General features: G+C 42.7%; 1 long non-coding RNA gene across 2 annotated transcripts in view; it reads right to left on the bottom strand.

Moving 5' to 3' along the window:
• LOC140075059 (uncharacterized) overlaps positions 1–16784 on the bottom strand; it is a 41235-nt gene that overhangs the window by 21522 nt on the left and 2929 nt on the right. The window lies entirely within an intron of this gene.

Here is a 16784-nt window from a genome sequence, read left to right as displayed (position 1 = left end):
ATGTCAGGACATGCTCCACTTACTCTTCTGAGATTTTATGTGCCATCCCTTTCACTTTTAGGCTTGTACTAGGCCAGTGAAAGGTTCTGCTCTGTGTGGCAGCCACTTTGGGCTGTGGCTCCTAGGTTAGGTTATATAGGGTGTATTAGCTATCTGTCATATCAGGGTTGAGTAGGGATAGTACTTTACCCACTTATTACCCTCCTTTATTGACAGTTTGACTACACTCCCCCCCTCCCCCCAAACGTATACACCATGTTCTACCCTGGCACTAAATCCCAATTGATCCCATAACAACTATTGCTGTGAATTCATCTACCGTTGTGGGCATCTATATTGGTGAGAATGATCTCGGAGACGGTGTTCTGAGCTACGACCACTACAACAGATTACATGGCGAGGTTTCTTCATACAAAATCTAAAAAACCTATACTTTATGTACTTATATTGGCCTGTTACATCTATTACTCACATACCTTGTAGGCTAAGTAGTTGATGGCCAATTTGATTTTGGGTTCTTGATTTAGATTGAAATAGTCTAATTCCTGTCTAGTCATTTTCCCATTGTCATTATTTTATATACGTATGAATATTTTAACTAATTGAAGTAAAAGTTATATTTTATTCACTGCTTGTACTTGTTTGATATACGGATAGTGAATTAGTAACACAAGACTATAGGTATCCAATGCCGATTTGCTGTTCTGCCTATATGTAACTTTTGCAGAACATCACAGGAGCAGGAGGACTAGAGAAATAAACAGGGACTGGTGGACTCGTGGCCTAGGGGGTAGTGTCTGTAACTATTAACTATTGTTCTGCTGCAAAGGTAATAGTAAATTATAGTAAATAACTAACACTCGGGGTGAATAATTTGTAATCTGGGTGATGTCTTAGATTGCAAATATTTTTTTATTTAAAGGAAATCTACCATTTGCTTTTATGCATTACGAAGCAAACATACCTTGAGAATGCTTTAGCTACACTGATGCAGAAACATATTTTGTTTAATCACTGAACTGACTGGTTTTGCTGAAAGAAATGTAAAAAAAAATTATGATAATGTGGCTGCCCTGACGTTCTCCTGTTACCCTAATTATGCACTGCTCCAGCCTTGTCCTGCCCAGCATAAGTTGAGAATATGTATTCTGACAGGCAGAAGTAATCAATAGCTACACCATCGCCCAGCTGCTGTGTATGAGTCATCCAGCTCAGTTGATTAGTCCTGTCTGGACAGTTCAGGCAGCTCCTGTGTATGTGGAAGTAATGTGTTAATGGTAGCCATCCTGCACCCAGATTTCCAAAGGTCCTGATTTTTATTATTGTTTTTTAAGTAAAATCAGGGATTAAACAAGATGTATTTCTGCATCAGTGTAGCAACAGCATTGTTAATTTATGTTTGGTTCACAATGCATAAAATCAAATGGTAGATTTCCTTTAACCCCTTAAAGAGAACCCGTCATGCAAAATAACCCCCCTAAACTAAATATATTTTCATAAACTGCCATTAGAGAGCATTGCCTCTATCCCTGCATTGTCCCTCTACATGCCTGTAAACCTAAGCAATGAGGTCCTAAAGCTGTATGCAAATGACCTGTGAAATGTCCAATGAAGCATTAGCATATTCAAGCTGTCCACCTTATTCATGAGTGGGAGGCACAGCCACACCCCCAGTGCATGACTGACAGCCTGTGTAATGGTGTGAGGCTGTATAATGATGTGCTTCCTGGTGCTGGTGGCCACGCCCCCTGCAGCCTGTGTGTGCATGTGTGTGTGTATAGGAGAGATACAGCAGCTCCAGGTTGCAGCCATGTTATAGCAGAACATGTCAGATTCATGTGTAGCTGATGTCTGTGTCTCACAGGACGCAGTCTGTTTGTACGTTAAGGCTCGGTCCTTTTTTTAAAAATTTGACCAGTGTCTCTTCCTGTGGTAATAACTTTTCAATGCTTTAAGATATCCTTGTGATTTTGAGATTGTTTTCTCGTGAGACATTGTAGTTTATGTTAGTAGTTTCATTTTGGTCATCCGTTCCTTTTTTGGGGGGTAAAAATTCACAAATTTAGGAAAAATGTGAAAAAAAATTACAATTTTCAAAGTTTCAAATGTTATACTTTTTAGACAAAAAGTGACACCGCAAATTTTTTTTTTTGTAGAAACCTTTTGCCATTGGTCTTCTTTTTATTTCCATTATTTGTTTTACGTTTCCATTTTTTTTTACGGATCTGAGAAGGTTTAAAGTTTTAGTAGCAAATTCTCAGATTTTCTTGAAATTTGAAAAACGCTAAATTTTTGGTGACCTATTCAGTTTGGAAGTGCCCTATAAAGGCTTATGTACTATATACCCCCACAAGTAACACCATTTTATGAACCTAACATCTCAACCTATTCATATCAGCATTTAGGAAGTCTGTTAACCCTTTTATTATTTTTCTGGAAGCAAACAAAAATGGATTGGAAATTTTGAAATTTCAATTTTTGATTACGAGTTTTCTCATTTAACCCTATAGTGGACACATTCAGAAGAAATTTGAGGTAAATATACATCCCAAAATTATTGCCCTTCTTCCTCCGAGTACGGCAATACCAGACACGTGTATGTCAACTGCTGCTTTGTCGCACAGCGATGTCCAGAACAGAGTATGTACTATTGCGTTTTTGGAGGGCCAATTTGGCTGCAAATGTTTTGTGGTGCCACATTGTAATTGAAGAGCCCCTGAAGTAACAGTACAATAGAAAACCCCCAAAGATGTCACCATTTCAGAAACTATTCGGGTTGTGGTGAGAATTTTAACCCCCAACATGCAGGTCAAAATTGAATGCAAAGTAAATGGTGCATAGTAAAAATGGCGTTTTTATCACAAAAATGTCATTTTAGTGCCTAATATATTGTGACCAACCCATGGCAATTTAGACAAACACCCCAAAAATCATTCTGCGGGTTGTTCCGAGTACGGCAATATCACCCATGTGCCAATAGTTGACAGGCTGGGCACACGGTAGGGCTGAGAAGGGAAGGAGTGAAATTTAGATTTTTCAGCTCTGTTTTCACACGTTTGGATTTGGAGTGCCATGTCATGTGCGCAGGGCCCGTGAGGTACCAGTGCAATAGAAACCCCCGAGAAATTATACGATTTTGGAAACTACACCCCTCAAAGAATTCATCTAGAGTTGTGGAGAGAATTTTAACCCCCAACATGCAGGTCAAAATTGAATGCAAAGTAAATGGTGCATAGTAAAAATGGCATTTTTATCGCAAACATATAATTTTAGTGCCTAATATATTGTGCCCAACCCATGCCTCTTTAAACAAACACCCCAAAAATCATTATGCAGGTTATTACAGGTATGGCAATGTGTTGCAATAATCTACAGGCTGGGGACACGGCAGGGCTGAGAAGGGACAAGCAAAATCGAGCTTTTGGAGCACCTTTTCAATAGACTGATGTTTGGGTGCCCCTAAGGCACCAGTGCAATAGAAACCCCCGAGTTGTGACCCCATTTTTGGAAAGGGCACACCTCAAAGAATTGATATAGGGTTGTATGAGCATTTTAACCCCTGAAATGCTGGCCGAAATGTAATACAAAGTGAATGAGTCAGTTTAAAAATTGCATTGTTTTCTCAAATGTGTCATTGTAGTGAGAAATGAAATCAGCCCAACTCATGCCACTGTGGATAAGCACCCCAAAAATCATTATGCGGGTTATTACGGGTATGGCAATACCCCATGTGTGGCAATAATCTACCGGCTGGGGACACGGCAGGGCTGAGAAGGGACAAGCAAAATCGAGCTTTTGGAGCACCTTTTCAATAGACTGATGTTTGGGTGCCCCTAAGGCACCAGTGCAATAGAAACCCCCGAGTTGTGACCCCATTTTTGGAAAGGGCACACCTCAAACAATTGATATAGGGTTGTATGAGCATTTTAACCCCTGAAATGCTGGCCCAAATGTAATACAATGTGAATGGGTCAGTGTAAAAATTGCATTGATTTCTCAAATGTGTCATTTTAGTGACAAATGAAATCAGCCCAACTCATGCCACTGTGGAAAAGCACCCCAAAAATCATTTTGCGCGTTATTACGGGTATGGCAATATCCCATGTGTGGCAATAGGCTACAAGATGGAGACACGGCAGGGCTCGGAAGAGAATGGTATTTGGAGCACAGACATGTAAAAAATTTTTGGCATCATAAAACAATTGTGGATGCCCTTAGGGATCAGAACAGTAGAAACCCCTGAGAACTGATCCTATTTGAAAACTACAACCCTCCATGAATAAATCTGGGGGTGTAGTAAGCATTTTAACCCCACAGGTGGACCCCAAGGATGATGCATAATGGATAGTGCATAGTACAAATGATCCATTATGTCATCTTGTGCCCAGCTCCTGCCACGGGAGATAAACACCCCAAAAATCATGATGCGGGTTCTCCCGGGTACGGCAATACCCCATATGTGGCAATAATCTACAGGCTGGACACACGGCAGAGCTCAGCAGGGAAGGTACGGCATGCGGCATGATGTATAAGCTGTGTGAGCTGTGTGCATCAGGGTACAATTATACATCCAGGGATGTGTGGTATATGTGGAAACAATCTTTCATGCATAACCCTGGTTTCTCGGGGCATGTGTCACAATGGTAGATAGTTTGTTTTTTTATACCCCTTTTTGAGCACACCCTGCATCTCTTCTGTGTCCTTCCCTTGCTGGCAGTTTGGGGAACTTCTCCTGGAAAGTGCTGCCCTGGTACAATACGTGATGTGGCCTCGCTTCCAGATGTGCTAGCACTCCCCCCTTCCTGGTCTCTAAAAATCAACTGCTTCACTACCACCTCTTGAAATTCCAGGAAAGTTCCCCTCTTGCTGGCACATCGATGTAGCACGTAAGCATTATACAATGCCATCTGCATGATGTGCACGGCCAGCTTCTTGTACCACACCCTCGACTTCCACATGGCGTTATATGGCTGAAGCAACTGGTCCGACAAATCCACCCCTGGATTGTTAGTACAAGGACGTCCCTCTTGTTCTTGTACCTAACACACAATACTGAGTCGCTGCTCAGTGCTCGGCTCTCGTGCCTCCTGAGCTTTTCCCCTAGCAGCGACTTTGGGAGACCTCTCTGATTTCTGTGTACAGTGCCGCATGCCGCATTTTGTCTGGAAGCGAGGCACTTGAACAGGGTAGTACTAGTATAAAAATTATCCAGGTAGAGATGGTAGCCCTGGTCCCATAGTGGGTGCACCAAATCCCAAACTATCTTTCCAGCTATTCCCAAGAAGGGTGGGGCATTCAGGGGGCACTATCCTAGAGTCCTTCCCTTCATATACCCTGAACCTAAAAGTGTACCCTGATGCACTCTCACACAGCTTATACATCTTCATGCCATACCTTGCCCTCTTATTGAGCAGGTACTGGCGGAACTGAAGTCTCCCTTTGAAATGTACCAGGGACTCGTCCACTGATATGTGCCTCTCTGGAGTATACACATCCATAAATTGGGCACTCAGGTAGTCTAATATGGGTCGGACCTTATACAGCCTATCATAACTAGGGTCATCTCTGGGTGGGCACTGAGAATTAACGGCAAACTGCAAAAACCTATGGATGGCTTCAAAGCGCATCCTACTCATCGCCATGCGAAACATCGGGGTGTGGTACAGTATGTCTGTGCTCCAATAGTCCCTAATAGAGGGCTTTTTGATGAGTCCCATAAGAAGTACTTTGCCCCAATACTTCTCCATCTCTGCTGCACTAACAGGGGTCCACCTGTGGGGTTGCGCATAAAAAGAAGTGGGGTTTTGGGCAATGTATTGTGCAGCGTAAAGATTGGTCTGGGACACCATCAAACTAATTAGCTCCTCACTAGAAAAGTCCACTAGTAGTCCACTGGTCCGAGCCCTGCCGTGTCTCTGCATATCCCAGGACTGGCCGTAAAATCAGGGACCTGAGGGGCATAACTACTGGGGGTCACCCATGTGGGGTCAGAAGTCTCGGGCACTCCAGCAGAAGTCCCGGACACTCCAGCAGAAGTCCCGGGCACCTCGGCACTACGTAAGCGCCTTCTCGGGGGTTCCTCAGAGTCGCTTTGTGAGGAAGGAGGACAAATAAAGCGGACACTCGTCCCCACTAGCTGACTCCGTATCGGAGGCCATATAGTTGTAGACCTCCAAGTCAGTGTATGTTTTCTGTGACATGATGGGGGGATAGTACAGAACCTACACTACACTACACCTACTCCACTACACTACACCTACTCCTCTGCAGAACAACGCCTACTACACTACACTCCACTACTCCACTCCACTACTCAACTCCACTCCACACCTTCTCCTCCTCACTCCTTCTCCTGCACACAACGCCTGTTCCTCCACACAACGCCTTTTCCTACTCCACACAACGCCTGCTCCTCCTGCACACAACGCCTTCTCCCCCTGCACACAACACCTGCTCCTCCACACAACGCCTGCTCCTCCACACAACGTCTTCTCCTTCACACGCCTGCTCCTCCACACAACGCCTTCTCCTCCTCCACACGCCTGCTCCTAAACGCTACTCCTACTCCTAAATGCTACTCCTCCAACTCCTAACTGATCGCACTGAAAAGTGCGGTTGTGGGAGATAGAGAAAACGTAAAGGGAGGGGGGTAAGTGAGTGTTTTTAGGATACAGTAAGGAACAGCACACTAGCACAACTCCAACACCAAAATGGAGCTGTTAGAGAGGGTTGTGTGAGCTAGATCAGCCCCCCAGCATCACAGATCACTGTCATTGACCAATGGCAGCGATCGATGTCACAGGACCAATCAAAACGGTCCTGTTCTGTCATCGGTGGGGTGTCGGCAAGTGATGCCAACACCCCACCGCTGTGTGAGCCCGGGAATGAACGGATCGCTGTCATTGGCAAATCGCGATCGATTGGCCAATGGCGGCGATCGACATCACAGGACCAATCAAATAGGTCCTGTGATGTCATCGGTTGGGTGTCGGCTAGCGATGCCGACACCTCCCACCGACGTGTCACCCTGTCTCGCGACAGGGTGACGTCCTAAATGCAGGAAGCGCTCGCATTCGATATATCGGATGCGGAGCGTTAAGTCACCTCGCTCTGCGTCCGATATATCGGACGTGGATCGCTACAGGGTTAAGGCTACATTCAGATCTTTGGGCACATATATATCAGGAAAGCTCCTGACATACATGCTGGACTTGTCCATAGACATATACTGGTTGTTGGGGGTATCCTATTTATCTCTGCCCGACCAGTATACATCTAATCCAGCAGGAAACACTGGATGAAGAAGAGCAGAAGTCTGCCAGAAGGAGCAGTACAGTTGAGTTTACACTGGTGATGTCACAGTTCATGTAAGGACAGTTGAGTCATTGGGGAGAGACTTGGAACATCAGCAGCTTTCAATCACTTTCTCCTGCCGATGCTCCCGCTTTTGGGGAGGAGCTAAACTGGAGGATGAATCCAACTGTATCAGCACACAGAGGATATTCCGCTTCCCCATGTTGTAAGGACCCTTCTGTAAGCCCCCTCAAGCAAGGCCCCCATTCCTATTATTTCATATGGCCAAAGGAAAAAAGCAGAACACCAAAAATAAGGTGAAAAAATGTTGTGGTAGATTTATTCCATATACAAGAGCCACAGTTCGGCTCAAACAGTGCGCCTTCCTCAAGCTAAGTATAAGTGACTATAAACAGGTTTTTTTTTTTTCACATAACAAACTCCACCCCTATACAACTTCAAAGTGCAATAGTGTTGACAAAAATGCATGACATACAGAATACATGAACAACGATCATATTTATTAGCGCCCAATAGTGAGATATATCTAATAACCAGTGTTTGCTCGTGATCAAACTGCGTACACTTAAAAAACAACTATTCAGCACATAATGGATGCTCACCCTGTCGTCTGGAGAATCCAAAAAAACTGTAAAGGCAATAGATGATGTGATCCCCAAGAAAAATATCTTTAATTGTTAAAGAAAAATATGAACAATATATGAAAAAAAGTAATGGTTATAATTAAAGAGACGAAGAGGAAACAGTATCTGCAAGCTTGATAATGATCTCATGGGTTTCAGGGGAAAAAAAAAAAAAATATATATATATATACACTCACCGGCCACTATATTAGGTACACCATGCTAGTAACGGGTTGGACCCCCTTTTGCCTTCAGAGCTGCCTCAATTCTTCGTGGCATAGATTCAACAAGGTGCTGGAAGCATTCCTCAGAGATTTTGGTCCATATTGACATGATGGCATCACACAGTTGCCGCAGATTTGTTGGCTGCACATCCAGGATGCGAATCTCCCGTTCCACTACATCCCAAAGATGCTCTATTGGATTGAGATCTGGTGACTGTGGAGGCCATTTGAGTACAGTGAACTCATTGTCATGTTCAAGAAACCAGTCTGAGATGATTCCAGCTTTATGACATGGCGCATTATCCTGCTGAAAGTAGCCATCAGATGTTGGGTAGATTGTGGTCATAAAGGGACGGACATGGTCAGCAACAATACTCAGGTAGGCTGTGGCGATGCTCAATTGGTACCAAGGGGCCCAAAGAGTGCCAAGAAAATATTCCCCACACCATGACACTACCACCACCAGCCTGAACCGTTGATACAAGGCAGGATGGATCCATGCTTTCATGCTGTTGACGCCAAATTCTGACCCTACCATCCGAATGTCGCAGCAGAAATCGAGACTCATCAGACCAGGCAACGTTTTTCCAATCTTCTACTGTCCAATTTCGATGAGCTTGTGCAAATTGTAGCCTCAGTTTCCTGTTCTGAGCTGAAAGGAGTGGCACCCGGTGTGGTCTTCTGCTGCTGTAGCCCATCTGCCTCAAAGTTCGACGTACTGTGCGTTCAGAGATTCTCTTCTGCCTACCTTGGTTGTAACGGGTGGCGATTTGAGTCACTGTTGCTTTTCTATCAGCTCGAACCAGTCTGCCGATTCTCCTCTGACCTCTGGCATCAACAAGGCATTTCCGCCCACAGAACTGCCGCTCACTGGATGTTTTTTCTTTTTCGGACCATTCTCTGTAAACCCTAGAGATAGTTGTGCGTGAAAATCCCAGTAGATCAGCAGTTTCTGAAATACTCAGACCAGCCCTTCTGGCACCAACAACCATGCCACATTCAATGGCACTCAAATCACCTTTCTTCCCCATACTGATGCTCGGTTTGAACTGCAGGAGATTGTGACCATGCCTTATGCCTAAATGCACTGAGTTGCCGCCATGTGATTGGCTGATTAGAAATTGAGTGTTAACGAGCAGTTGGACAGGTGTACCTAATAAAGTGGCCGGTGAGTGTATATACTGTATATGTGTGTGTGTATAAATAACAAAAAAAAAATATTAACAATATTTAATGTATTTCACCTAAACTCGCTTAGATAAATCAGTATTCACCAAGTTAAATTAAGGGAATAATACCAGATCATATAGTACTGGTAATGTTTAATTCTCTGTGCTTAAGTATAAGTTCACAATCTCCTCCTCTATGTAAGGGAGGAATATGATCAACGAATTTGAATCTGAGATGCATCCAAAAAATGTTTGAGGACAGGTAAATTCTTTCTTCTAGAGTGAATACTGTAAAAATGTTGTGTGAATCGTACTTTATATTCTACATAGAGGAGACCACATTTAACAAGTGGATCGCATAATTACTTGTATACATCATATTCTTTATCGTTTTGTGTAAACTGTGAACCTTTATCCATATTGACATAGTTGCAGCCAGGAAAGATTCCCTTTCTACATTTTCAAAATGTAGAATTTGCATGTTTTGTCACAGATGTCACCCTAAGAAATTCCTTTCAAACACAGATATTTTTTCTTATAACAGGGATCTCTCTGGATTCATTTTTTTACCAATTTCTTTATTTCAGTTTTCACTTAAAGGGGGTTTCCAAGGTCTAAAAAAGTGATATGTGGCCGGGATGGGGCTGCTTAAAACAATAAACTATTACTTCCCTCTGCGGTCCCTCTCGTTGTCCCACACTGTCGTTTTTTTACAGGGGCACGGAAGCCAGCCGAGGTGGCTGATCATCCCCAGCCATCCCTATTCCCAGCACTGTATCATTGGCCAAGGTATGGGGACGGGAGGGCACTGCTTCCTTACCCCTGTAAACAATTGCAACACCCATGCCGATGCAAGGCAGAGGGGTTGTTGCGAATACATCCCACCATGTAGCTTGCAGCCTGTATCAAGGGTGATATCTGAAGCAACGCAGGACAAGCTGAAGCATCCTACTAGGACACAGCTACCTCCCAGCCTGCCCTTGCATCCAGGCTGGTGATCTACTCCTGTGGCTCTCTCCAACTGCATCTCCAACATTCTACTATTTGTCAAGGCACGTTGCTACTGTTCCAATAAAGAACTGTAAGTTATTTTTGTTCAACGTCTGCCTCCGTCTGGTCCCTGCTACTACAGCTGTCACCATCACAGGCACCCTATCCACCACACAGAGACTCATACTTTAGACATCAAAGGGTTGCCCCAGGGAGAACCGCTATAGCTGCCTCTCCCTCATCATTTCTTGCCAACACCACCCTGCTGGAGACCTGCCAGGGTGTAGGACAGCCCTCCGGTTCCCCATACCAAGCACCGTGACACTAGCGTGCCTAGGCCGCAATCGCCAGCCACTCAGGTACTGCGGGCCCAGGCTGTCTCTAGGCCCCAAGAAAAGGCTAGGCCCCGGTGGGGGATGTTGCACAGTCAGGACCAGAGAGACAGTGGTGCAGGACACCGGGAGGGACCGCTGAGGTAAGTAGTAGTTTATTGTTTTAAGAAGCCACATCCCGGCCACATGATACTTTTTTTAGGACTCGGACAACCCCTTTAAACGACAAAAATGGAAGCCTAATGGACAGTAACAAAAAACATCAAAAGTCCATTCAAATGAATGGACATTGTAATGGCTTCCGACTTCCATTATCATCCTATATACAAGATTTATCCACAGTGAATCAGAAAATATGTCAATTTGATTCGTACTAATTCTACAATCAAACGATAAGACCATTTGGTACAATTTGATCCATTGTGCAGGAACAATTAGACTACAAAGCAGATTTTGTTTATCCTCAATATGTGGACAGAATATCTGGAGCATATCCATTCTATGTAGAAATAATAAAGCTTGGGTTTTGTTTGTTTTCTATGTAGTTTTTATTTTACAGTTGTTTTATGTTAAAAGTTTTCCACTTTGTTTTTTTATAGTCTTCTTGAGTATAAGCCTACTATATGATCCTGACTGAGATTACTGAAAATCCAATTTTTATTTTCAGGCAAACCTTCAGCTTTTGATATTTTCTCGATGTTAGGACTCCTGCTATTGAACAAAATACTTCTGTAAAGAACCTGAACTTCCTTTTATACAGCTACCGGCATTAGAATTGTGAATCTACAAATTAACATTATTGTATTTATGGGTTTAAAATTTGGAAAATGTTAATTTTAAATTTCAAGTAGTAAAATTGTTGTTTTGAATCTGTTTCCATAGTTTCCTCTTTGCTATTGTATCGATATAGTAAAGTTATAATTCACTGAGTGGATCACAGAGTACAATGTGATGCAAATCTCAGCATGAATATTATAACATTACAGGTCATTAGGAAATATCTTCTCTTTTGTATTTGTATTGTCTTATTTAGTTGGTAAAATGGTTTATAATTGAAAAACATTTTTTTTGTTTTGTTTTTATTAATTTTCCTTATAAACAAACTCTTGATCACTGATTAATAACGATAATGTACTGCAGTGTAAAGCATTTCACCTGCGGCTATACCACTAACAGCCACCAATGGAACTCCCACCATTCACCCTTCCATCCATACTGCTTCATCATGTTGTGGTAGTTGTGACTAACCCCCCACTCCCATTTCATGTCACAGGGTAGTATTATAGTAGTTATATTCCTGTACATAGGGGGCAGTATTATAGTAGTTATATTCCTGTACATAGGGGGCAGTATTATAGTAGTTATATTCTTGTACATAGGGGGCAGTATTACAGTAGTTATATTCCTGTACATAGGGGGCAGTATTATAGTAGTTATATTCTTGTACATAGGGGGCAGTATTATAGTAGTTATAGTCTTGTACATAGGGGGCAGTATTATAGGAGTTATATTCTTGTACATAGGGGGCAGTATTATAGTAGTTACATTCTTGTACATATGGGTCAGTATTATAGTAGTTATATTCTTGTACATAGGGGGCAGTATTATAGTAGTTATATTCCTGTACATAGGGGGCAGTATTATAGTAGTTATATTCTTGTACATAGGGGGCAGTATTATAGTAGTTATATTCTTGTACATAGGGGGCAGTATTATAGTAGTTATATTCCTGTACATAGGGGGCAGTATTATAGCAGTTATATTCCTGTACATAGGGGGCAGTATTATAGTAGTTATATGCCTGTACATAGGGGGCAGTATTATAGTAATTATATTCTTGTACATAGGGGGCAGTATTATAGTAGTTATATTCCTGTACATAGGGGGCAGTATTATAGTAGTTGGCTTGCATATGGGAGAAAGTATTGTAGTACTTTTATTTTGTATATAGAAGGCAGGATTAAATGTGTTATTGTAGCATTATTCCTGTACATAGGAGGCAGTATCAATATATTCTTTCTCTGAATTGTACATGTATGGCACAGGGGAAAGGTATTTAAGGCTTATCCGGTCATGTGTTTGCATCATTTACTGATCGACAGGTCACATTCTTTGCGCATTAGATTTACTTACTAGTAAAAGATGTTCTTGTTTTGCATTAAGGCCATCTACCAACAATTTGTCTGCAAGAACCCCACCCACATTATCTGAAGAACTCCCACTTGTTTTGACTCCGCCCATAAAATGGGGCCACTTTTATAGTTTTTTCTAGGGCCATTTTAAATTCCCAGTCCGCCCCTGTACTTGGGCTCCTGGAACAGCTGTAAAGTCAAATACTTGGGGGACATAGGAGTTTGTGGGAAGCCAGTAACTTTCACGTGGAGGTAAAACTGGATTTATGGCCCTCCTAGCCCTGCGAGGAGGTTATTCACTATCAGATGAGGAAGAAGAAGTGGAGGACAGAACAGATTCTGATTCTGTGTCTGAGGATAACATAGCATACGCCTCTTCAGCACTGTATGTTCTTTGTGTCATTTTGTCTAATGCACTTTATTTGCTACTGTAACAATGTGTAATGTACTTTACTTGGGACTGTAACAAGCGTACACACTGACAGCTGGAGTGACACTGACGAACTGTCACTGCTCAAAACTGTCAGTCCGACAATGGATAACGCTGTGGGACTTACGCTGACAGTGACGTACGCTGACTGACTCTCACTGACTCTGACTGACACTGATACTAACTAGCACTGACTTTTATTTAATTAGTTTTTTAGACAAAAAAAAAAGAAACTGGGAACTCCCTTAAAGTGTGGGAGAAATCTATCACAGAGGAGCAGCTGTGATCAAGGGGTAAAAATGGCAGGTTCTAACTCTTAGGGGATTGCATGAGGACACAGGCTCCGTTCTCTTCACTTCACAACACGGACTGAGGAGAACGGGGCGTGTAGCCCTCCTCTGCCCTCCTCTTGCCACTTGATCGCTGTCTGATTGGCCATTCTGTACAGATTGCAAGGGCCCGCTATGATAGGTCCCTTGCCGGTTACTAGGTTACCGGACCCAAAATCGCAAGTTCTGCCGTAACTCTACGTCAAGGTGAGGGAACTACACGCGTCCTATGATGTAGAGTCAGGAAGGAAGGAGTTAATATGTACTTGTTTATACACTGACCTTCTCACTAATACCTATTAATGAGGGGCGTAACTAGGAGTGGCAGAGCCCCATAGCTGACTTCTTAATAGGGCCCCGTTTACCCCTTTAAAAGATATACATATTTATATACTCACACATGTGAATTACAATCACACACATTTATACACTCACTTATATATACACACATATAGCATATACACAACACATACAGTATAAGCATATATACAGTATATATACACACCACATATACATACAGCATAAACATACATACATTATATACACACAACATATACATATAGTATAAACATACATACAGTATATACACAGCACATACAGCATATAAAAACATACATACAGTATATACACAGCACATACAGCATATAAAAACATACATTCAGTATATACACAGCACATACAGCATAAACATACATACAGTATATACACAGCACGTACACATGCAGCATAAACATACATACAGTATACACACCACATATACATACAGCATAAACATACATAAAGTATACACACCACATATACATACAGCATACACATACATACAGTATAAACACCACAGACACATACAGCATAAACATACATACAGTATACACACCACATATACATACAGCAAATACACATATTCACACAGTACCATATACACCCATGCAGTATATACACATCACATACATATAAAGTATATACACATTGTAACATACATACTGTAAATACACAAATAGATACAAAGACATAAAGTTATACAGAAACATATATCATATACACCCAGTACTCCAGATGCCACGGCCCCCGGACACTGTGGGCCCCATGTGCTAACCCTGTAGTTATGATCCTGTTATAAATACTCTTCTAATATTGTATGTCAGATTCTACATCATTATTGTGTTATATTATTGTACAATGTTACTAGGATTACTAAAAAGAACTGAATACTACTGAAAATGTGTTGATGTAGATCAATGCCAGTTTTTACCATTGATAGCACTCCAGTCTTTTTAACTCCTTCGTACTCCGGTCCGATATATATTGGACCCTGAGCGCAGTGACTTCCTGGTTCTGTGGTTTGCGAGACAGGGTGACGAGTACATGAGGTGGGTGGGGATCGCAAGGGGACACCTACCCACTGAAATTTGATTGGTCCTGTGATGTTGATCAGTGACCAATCAGACTGGCCAGTGACAGTGATCGCAGTCATGACTGATCACGTCATGACATATTGAAGTCAGAACAGATCCCCCCCCTCTCTCCCATTCTGTATTTGGTGGTGTTGGAGAGATACGTGTGATATGTCCTGTAGGTACACATTGTTGCACAATCACTATTACAACCCCCCCCCCCCATCAACCATTTTCCTTGTGTTATTTCCAGCACCGTCCGTTTTTCCTTGCATTATTCCCCCCATTGTCCTCCCCCCCCCCCTAGTGGACATGTAAGTGCATTGTGATAGTAGAAGTAGGAGTAGTGCACGCGGTGTGTGGATTCATGACTTCTGGCGCACGTTCTTAATGAATCTGGCGCAGCATCATACACTGGCAGAGAACTTTTAGTGCAGTTGGCTACATTATAAGTAAATGTGCCCCTCTATATACACATATGGGTCGTTATTTATCATACGCCAGCGCTCTTGCAGCCCGATACATGAAGAGGCTCCGGCTACGGTGGGGTCCTGCGCAGCGTTTAAAAATTTGCCGTCTGCAGCAAGTGCGCAGGCGTGGGGACAATACAGCCGCAGTAGAGGGACAGTAAAGCCCCTGCACGTCTGGTCGCCCCCCCGCCCCCCCCCCCTTCACGCCACACTGGGGTAAAGGTGGCAGATTTGGGAAAATAATCGCAATTTGGGAAAATAAGTTAGCATTGGCAATTATTTCAGGGCTTCTACACAACTGATGTGGCGCAGAGGCCCTGATAAATATCCCCATATAGTATATACACATCTTATACTTAGACATGAAGTATATAAAGACCGGCCAACCCGGCACTTTCTTAGGCAACAAAACTCTGTTATCCCAATAACATAATATCCCCACATAATACTTTAATATGTAAATCAGTAAACACCGAGTCTCATGTTGGGCGGTGAAAAACCAGTCACAGCATTTATTAACATAATATTTTCTTTAACAATTTTCAAAACACGTAAATCTTAAAACGGTAGGCACTTGTATTGTGATCTCTCCATCCAAAGGAAAAACGGCTCAGGACTGCACTGTACCCATCTGGACTCCCAGGTGACAAGTCGGTCAGACGAGCAAAGCAGCATTCTCTCATCTTCAATTTTACTCCTCCAGCTGTGACTTCAGAACTATAAGACACAGATACTCAAAACAGTAAAAGGAAACAATAAATTAGGGAGGGAGGGAGGTACTGCTTCTGGTGAGTGTCGCAGTACACAGATGGAGAAGAGGAGACCTGCTAAACAGGAAAAGGGGGAGGAGGAAAGTGCACTGCAGCAAAACCTCTCCTATTAAAGTGCATTGCCTCAAATTAACCCCTTCCACCACTACCTGCCTCCACCAGTCCAGGTGAACCCTTCATATACAGTTGGGCGTACACATACTATGTATAGAACATATACACACATATACAGCAAATACACACACATCCAGCATATGCATATACGTGTATACACACATCATATTCACACATACAGTATATCCACACACACCTACAGAAAATAGACACACACTTACAGCAGATACAGACATACGGCATATACATACACTGACATGGATGTAGTCACTGTCAGTCAGTCTTCTTATGGCATGGGGACTGTCACAGATCTGACTCCATGCAGTCCAGTAACTTGTGACCTCATGGGGAAGTTGTTCTTCCGTCCTGCAGCCCCTTCCATGACATTTCCCATCTGGGCTGATGGCTCCGCTCTGTGCTGTGAGGATGTGCCCTGTTATATACATATTATGCTGTACAATGTGCAGCATGTAACATGGGGCAGGGGGAGACGGCC

Source organism: Engystomops pustulosus, chromosome 8 (assembly GCF_040894005.1).
Source record: "Engystomops pustulosus chromosome 8, aEngPut4.maternal, whole genome shotgun sequence".
Lineage (NCBI taxonomy): Eukaryota > Metazoa > Chordata > Amphibia > Anura > Leptodactylidae > Engystomops > Engystomops pustulosus.
The sequence above is the reverse complement of the archived record's forward strand: the minus strand, read 5'-3'. Positions and strand labels throughout refer to the sequence as shown.